This window comes from Octopus bimaculoides, chromosome 24 (assembly GCF_046866305.1).
Source record: "Octopus bimaculoides isolate indiv1 chromosome 24, ASM4686630v1, whole genome shotgun sequence".
Classification (NCBI taxonomy): domain Eukaryota; kingdom Metazoa; phylum Mollusca; class Cephalopoda; order Octopoda; family Octopodidae; genus Octopus; species Octopus bimaculoides.
The window spans coordinates 22,467,880-22,475,023 of record NC_142951.1 but is presented as its reverse complement, the minus strand read 5'-3'; the positions used below and the strand labels follow the sequence as shown (position 1 = coordinate 22,475,023).

General features: G+C 38.5%; 1 long non-coding RNA gene across 1 annotated transcript in view; it reads right to left on the bottom strand.

Annotated features, from left to right (window-relative positions):
* Window positions 1-1,926: 1,926 nt before the first annotated feature.
* LOC128250811 (uncharacterized) overlaps window positions 1,927-7,144 on the bottom strand; it is a 6,346-nt gene continuing 1,128 nt past the window's right edge. The window contains exons 2-3 of the long non-coding RNA XR_016238230.1: window positions 5,604-5,698; window positions 1,927-2,491 (exon numbers count right to left, since the gene is read on the bottom strand). This is a non-coding gene — a long non-coding RNA (uncharacterized LOC128250811). The remainder of the gene's footprint in view (window positions 2,492-5,603; window positions 5,699-7,144) is intronic.

Sequence of the window (7,144 nt, the reverse complement as noted above, 5' to 3'; positions counted from 1 at the left end):
GGTGGTGCCCCAGCATGGCCACCGTCCAATGACTGAAACAAGTAAAAGTGATTTGAACGTAGAGTGCAGAAGACATCTGACTCTCGAGCAATTTCTCCAGTCCACCTTTCATGGACTGGTAATTTATTTTATCGACTCCGAAGTTAGCCAGGGTAGGATTTGAACTCAGAGCAGACAGAATCGAAACAAATACCGGAAGGCATTGCCATCTGACTCTGTAACGACTCTGCTAATCTGCAGCCATAATAACTAGCTATCACTGGATATTGGTTTCAAATGTTGGTACAAAGCCAGTATTATTTGGAGAAGGGTTAGTCATTTACGAAGAGGTGCTGAAAAGCTCCTGGCTTTAAGGGTGTCACGAAAGGCCTGGTTGGAGGCCCAACCTTCCGAATTCTGATGTGGGGTTTTTTTTGCCAGCTTGCCACCTTATTAGCAATCACTGGTATTATAAGTAATATTAGCAATCACTGGTATTATAAGTAATACAAGTAGCGGCGTTACAACGATATACAAAAGTCGAAAATGCAGTATTTGATAACATATAATGACGCAGTTTTTTCAAAAAAAGAAAAAGAAAAAGGACAAGGGATGTCTCGAAAAATTACCCAGGATCCAACATACCAAGCTGTGCCTATATTATATACTTTAATGCAGTAAACACTTTTTTTTCTTGAATAGGCACAGCAGAAATTGGGGCGCGCAATATAAATAACTGAAAAAAAAATTGGAGAAGTGGCAGAATCGCTAATGCCGGATAAAAGTGCCTTGTGGTGTTCGGACTTCAAATCATACCGAAATCCAAATTGCTTTTCATCTTTCCGGGGCTAATAATACAAGACTGATTTCTATACAACCTCCGCTTCCTCCTGAAATTTGGCAGAATCGATAGAGTGTCAGACAAAATGCTTTGTAGTATTTGATTCTGAGTTCAAACTACACAACTGGAGACTTTTCTTTCATCTTTCTATAGAGTAGAATCGGTTGAGTGACGGACAAAACAATTATTTATTTTTTGTTTTAGGTGTATTTGTTGTTGTTTCTTGAAGTGGCAAGATGTCTTTTACCGGCTTTAACAATTATGAATATTTCACAATTTCAAAGTGACTAGAAATCTCTTCTGCAGTCGGATTATTTCCTAAAATATCTTTATCTAATAACACATTTTCGAATATTTATATTTTCGGATTCTATTTCATAACGAAATAAACACAAAAATGTGGATTTTGAATACTTTATTGTGTCTTTAGATATATATTTTTTTCATTGCAAATATGGTGGTTCGGGCTGTAATGGCGAGCTCGGTCCATAACGGACAAAAGATCAAAAGGAAAAGAGAAAAAAATTGCCACAGACAAAAGCAACATATAAACTTTATTTCGGCTACTGAGAAAAGAAATACATTTTAATGGAAAACAATATTGGTTTCAAATTTTGGCACAAGGCCAACAAGTTCAGGGGAGCAGTTAAGTCGATTGCATTGATCCCAGTGTTCAACTGGTACTTATTTTGTCGACTTCGAAAGAATGAAAGGCAAAGCCGACCTCGGCGGAATTTGAACTCGGAACGTAAAGACGTAAAGTCCGGTGCGTTAATGATTCTGCTAGCTCGCCGCCATAAAATTTTCGGCTCAAAACCAACAATTTCGGGGTAGGGAGCAAGTTGATTACATTGATCCCAGTGCTCAGCTGTTACTAATTTCATCGACCCCTAAAGCGATGAAAGGCGACGTTGACCTCGGCGGTATTTGAACTCGAAACGTTCGGACGTACGAAATGCTGCTAAGCATTCTTGTCCAGCATGTTAACGATTTTGTCAGCTCGCTGCCTTAATACAAAACAATATCAACATTTTGAACAATGCAACAATAAAAAAAACCGCAACAAATAAAAAACAGCAATAACAACAATTTATCAAGCGGACGTTTTGAAAACAATGACTTTATTGACAGATCATATTTGCCTGTGTGACAAATGAAGGCCTTTGACATGAGTAATTTCTTTGAAAAAAGAGCCGTTCGGGAAAGATCATGTCACATGAGACGACCTTTTTAGTTGAAAGCATGCTTGTGTGCAGGCGCAGGCGCGTGTGTATATTTAAAAAAGGTAAGAGCTTTCAGTTGCCCTCAAAACAGCAACATGAAAGTGATCTACGTTATATCGGGAGACATTCTGTCCACTGAACGTGGCAGGGCTTACGTTGGCTGCCTACGTTGTTTGGGGACCGAGAATTCACCCTAACAACAGGTCAATAATGAGGCACATGTCCGCTCATCTAATTGAGCCGCGGCACATGAGCAGAGAAATACCTGGATGACGGTCAGGGAACTCAGTTAAGACATTGATTCCTGTTTCCTTGTCCTTGCAGAATGGGTGGGTAGTCAACGTAGAGGTGGATTGAGAAAATTCATTCTGGAAGGCGCAGCAGGGGCTTATCATCTTTATGGCCTTCGTAAGGTCATTCATTCCAGAGCTTTGTCATGTCGAGGACGCTGCAATAATGCAATATGAATAACGGTGTAGGGAAGAAACTACAATTGACTTTTGACAGTACAAAGACATGTATGGGATTACTCCGAGTATCTTGAAAAGCGTAAAACGAGAAGAGTGTTATTTGCAGTAGCAATAACAGCAAATTCCATAGATTATTGTTCCCCAAAACACTAAATTATACAACCGGTTTCAACTCCGAGGATCATTGGAATACTAGTCAGAAGCGTAATCAAAGAAACCAATGACCGACAAGAAAGCAGAGACCTGCCTATCAGCTGTACCACTCCATCATCCATCTTGTAATGAGCTGTGGGAAATGCATAACGGAAAAAACAAGAACTGCTGCAGAAATCTTTTAAAAGAAATGATAAACAAACAAACAAAAACACTAACCTGGGAAAAAGGCAATTATATTGATAGATAGATAGATAGATAGATAGACAGATAGATAGATAGATAGATAGATAGATAGATAGATAGACAGATAGATAGATAGATAGATAGATAGATAGATAGATAGATAGATAGATAGATAGATAGATTAGAGAGAGAGAGAGAGAGGGGGGAGATGCAGACACACAGACAGACATACGGACGGATGAATAGATAGATAGATAGATAGATAGATAGATAGATAGATAGATAGATAGATAGACAAATAGACAGACAGACAGACAGACAGACATATAGATAGATAGATAGATAGATAGATACATTTCTTTTATTAGCCACACAGGGCTCAACGAAGATGGGACAAATACAATGTAGAGCTTTTCTTTTTGGGAGGGGGAAGGAAGGAAAAAAAAAAAAAAAAAAAAAAAAAAAAAAAAAATTGGTGGTGTCGATCAAAAGGGATCGTAGGAAGGGAAAAAGGGGCAGTTCGATCAAAAGGGATCGAAAAAAAAGAAAAGGAAAGGCCGATCAATAGGGATCGTGTATCACACAGTAATGTTCTCGTGTAAAAAGAGGGGAGGACAGTTTAGGTTTAGCCGTGGAAGGAAAAGCCCACGGAAAAGACCACGGTAACCTTGGTCAATATTCTCATTGAAGAAACTATAACAGTAAGTGACTCTCTTTTGCCTTTTTGTTTTATTTTTTTCTTGTTCATAGGGTTATGCTCAAGATGGCTCCGTCGTTCACACGTGCCATCCTTGCTACATTCACCCATCTTTTTTTGAAGCATTCACTAGACAAGACTTCCCTTTCTACTCTCAACTTCCTAGATAGATAGATAGATAGATAGATAGATAGATAGATAGATATGCAGACAGACAGACAACCGGGCAGACTGACAGGCAGACAGACGGACAGTTGAATAGATGGATAGATAGATAGATAGATGAATGTATGGAAAGATACACACATGCATATATACATACTTACATATGTAAATACAAGCGTTTATACATACATAGACACACGCTCACATATACACGTATACATACATACATACATACATACATACATACATACATACATATAAACATGCATATATACATACGTACTTACATGCATGCATGCATACATGATGTGCTGAAGCACACGAGGCAGATATAATTAATATATAAATGTGTGTGTGTGTGTGTGTGTGTGTGTGTGTGTGTGTGTGTGTGTGTGTGTGTGTGTGTGTGTGTGTGTGAATTAAAACTAGCATACCAAGTAGAACCACTAGAAATCTCAAGTCAGCAGCCACCACTTCCATAACCAGCGTAACCAGATACACACCAGTACTGTACTACCACCATATCACAACATATTTTGCATATTACATCACCAGCAGCAGCAGCAGCACCACCACCACCACCACCACCACCACCACGACTTCTACCACTACCACCAACGCCGCCGCCACTACCACCACCTGTACTTCTACTTATATACTCATTGAGTGATTGTTTAAAAACCAGTTGAACTAATGAACCGGATTTCGAAACCGTCGTTCACTTAATCTCTGAGCAAAGACTCCAGTGAAACATGTGTGAATTGGACCGACAACTCATTGAGAAAATGACAAAAAAATACTGTGCTAATTTAAGTAGATACTCTGGAAAAAGACGGACAGACAGACAGATAGAGAGAGAAGGAGGAATCGAGAGGGAGAGAGAGAGAGAGAGAGAGAGAGAGAGAGAGAGAGAGAGAGGGAGAGAGAGAGAGAGAGAGAGAGAGGGAGAGAGAGAGAGAGAGAGAGAGAGAGGGAGAGAGAGAGAGAGAGAGAGAGAGAGAGAGAAAGTGGGAGAATCGATGGAGAAAGAGAGGGAAAGAGAGAAACAGAGGCAGGCAGACAGATAGGCTGAAAGACAGACAAACAGACGGATCGAGAGGGAGAGAGAATGATAGATAGGTTGACAGATAGAGAGAGAGAGAGAGAGAGAAAGAGACTGACAGACAGACAGAGAGAGAAACAGGCAGACAGATAAATAGGCAAACATGCACAAGCACACACATAAACACAAACACATACATAAACACACATACATAACATTACATTATAATACGTTACATTCATGCATACACGCATAAATACATTAGATCCATAATGTACACATACACATATATTACATAAATTCATACATGCACACGTACATATTCATACAAACATTCATACATACATACGTACGTACGTACATACATACATACATACATACATACATACATACATACATACATACATACATACCAATAATAATTGGAGCACCAGGTTTTGTTAGTAAATGCTTAAAGGAAAATCTGGATAAACTGGGATTTTCAGAAAGAGAAATCGACCGACTAATTCGAACATTACAAGTCCAATCTGTGAGTGGAACAGTAAAAATATGCAAGACTTTTCTCAAGTTCCAAATGTGAATTTGTCTGTGTTAACTACACCCCAAAGATGGAGACTTGTATCTTTGTTGGAAACTGGCTCCCTCCTCGGTGGAAGACTTATAATGATTAAAAAAATAGAAGAAACATACATACATACATACAAACATACATACATACATGCATGCATACATACATACATACATACATACATACGTATAATGAAGCATGAACTCAAGGCTTACAAAGTGAAAAATTCCGCTTTCGGAAACTAGTCTTGCAAAGAGCCAATATAAACCAGAAGTTTACCTCTAGTCCAAAAGTCGTGTACTGGAGATGAGCTTTGAAAATAACTTACAAAAACCTACGTCTTCCCGGGAGGGAATCATTCTGGTCGTTAAGATCTGAAATGATAAAGCAAGAATCCTGTGTCAACATCGGCAATAAAACTTATTTGATCGACTCTGAAACTTTCATGAATGTTGCAGGAGAGCTAAGTCAAGAAAAACCTCCAGGAAGAGACCTCTTAGTTGGCTACTGATACAAGATATTGACTGTTTTTTTTTTCATATATACATATAACAGCCATTTATATTTCAAAGAAATATGGAAGGCCAAACTGACATGAAAAAATTAACTGGCTTTTCAAAGCAGGAGCAAATGTTGGCAAAAATGAAATTCCTATCTCGACAGTAAACTATAAACCCATAGCCTGCTTTAACATAATCTTTTCTACTAAAGGCACAAGGCCTGAAATTTGGTGGGAAGGGACTAGTCGATTACATCGATCCCAGTGTTTCACTGACACTTAATTTATCAACCCCGAAAGGATGAGAGGCAAAATCGACCTCGGCGGAATTTGAACTCAACGTAACGGCAGACGAAATACTGCTAATGTTCAAGCTGTACACATGCTGCCTGGACCACTTCCGTTGCGTGTCTGACGATAGAGTCACTGATGAGCAGGAAGGTGGGAAAAATGGGGTAAATAAATATGTGTTGTCCGAAGTAAAGTTCTGCTGAAAACTTGGTTGTGGAAAGGCGTTCGATTCTATTCCTCATTCATGAGTAGCAACAGCAGGCAAAAAATATATGCTGCTTTAGCTGCTGTCATTGAAAGGCTCGTGAAGACTCGGTCAACAATTTTCGCTCTTGTAAATGAAAGTAGAAAGATTGTCGATCTATTCGACATGAGAAAAAAAAAAGAAATAAATAACCTTCAAGACGCTGCGACATCATGGCCGCAGTCTAATGACTGAAACAAATGAAAGATAAAATATATAAAAAAAAAAACGAGAGGCTGAGAATATTTGGAATGACTTTAAGCCTAAAGTCTACTGGATCAGAACTGACGTGTCTACGCATCAACAACAACCTTAGTCATCACTCTTCTCTCTCTCTCTCTCTCTCTCTCTCTCTCTCTCTCTCTCTCTCTCTCTCTCTCTCCCAAACTCCCTTCCCCTCTCTTCATGCCATATATATAAACTTATCTTGTTTTCTTCTGTTCACTTGCTCGACTGATGGATTGATTTAGTGCCAACTCTCGTATCTTAGAAACCATTTAAGTTAAAGAAATCCAATTTGTTTCATTCTATTTATATTTCACTGTTTTAGCAATGAATACTAAACAATATAAAATACATTTTTCTTTCTTGGATTTATTTTCGAATTTTCTTCTCTTCCCGTTTTCTTCTTTTTAATCGTGTTATTTGCGATTGTCACCATACTTGCAAAAAGATCAAATTAATTTCATATTCGTCCCACTCCTAATGTTTCTATTTTCGTATCATTCTCTACCTCACTTCTTCCCTAATTCAAATTTTAATTCATTGATATTTCATAGTTGTCGG